The sequence below is a fragment of the Pteropus vampyrus genome, unplaced genomic scaffold (assembly GCF_000151845.1).
Source record: "Pteropus vampyrus isolate Shadow unplaced genomic scaffold, Pvam_2.0 Scaffold741, whole genome shotgun sequence".
Classification (NCBI taxonomy): domain Eukaryota; kingdom Metazoa; phylum Chordata; class Mammalia; order Chiroptera; family Pteropodidae; genus Pteropus; species Pteropus vampyrus.
In genome coordinates this window covers 16,385-16,959 of record NW_011889522.1, presented here as the reverse complement: position 1 = coordinate 16,959, position 575 = coordinate 16,385, and positions in this window count along the sequence as shown.

Here is a 575-nt window from a genome sequence, read left to right as displayed (position 1 = left end):
ACCTTCACGAGGAAGACGACGAAATAAACCGTGCATTTTGCTTTCCTGCTCACGATGGCCAAGCGAATGCGCTTTCAACCATGTAGAATGAAATTAGAATAAAATGTAAGGCCTTACCATGTTCCCTAAACATAATAGATGTCCAATCCATGTTTCTGTTTACTTATCTGAATTAATTAAGACATAATTAAAAAGTGGAGTACCTTGGACTCCACGTTGTTATGAACTAGGCAGCGGGCAGCAGACACACAGCTCTCCCGGACAGTGCCGCAGCCTGCAGACGGCAGCAGCCAGAGATGGCCGAGTTAAAGAGGCTGACCCGCCGGAGATAAGGGACAGCAAAACTCAAATGTTTATGAAGAGTTCACAACCTTCCAAAGAAAAGACTCCCTGTGTCTACCGTGTTTCTATGCTTTTAGTTATCTGCATGAAGGTTTTAGAAATGATAACATAGAATATGACATGTAAATTGAAATGACCGATACGAAAAATGAATCTCTAGAAATGTAAAATGGTACAGTCGTGCTGGAAACTAATGGGGCAGTGTCTTTAAGAATGAGAATACGCTTGCCATA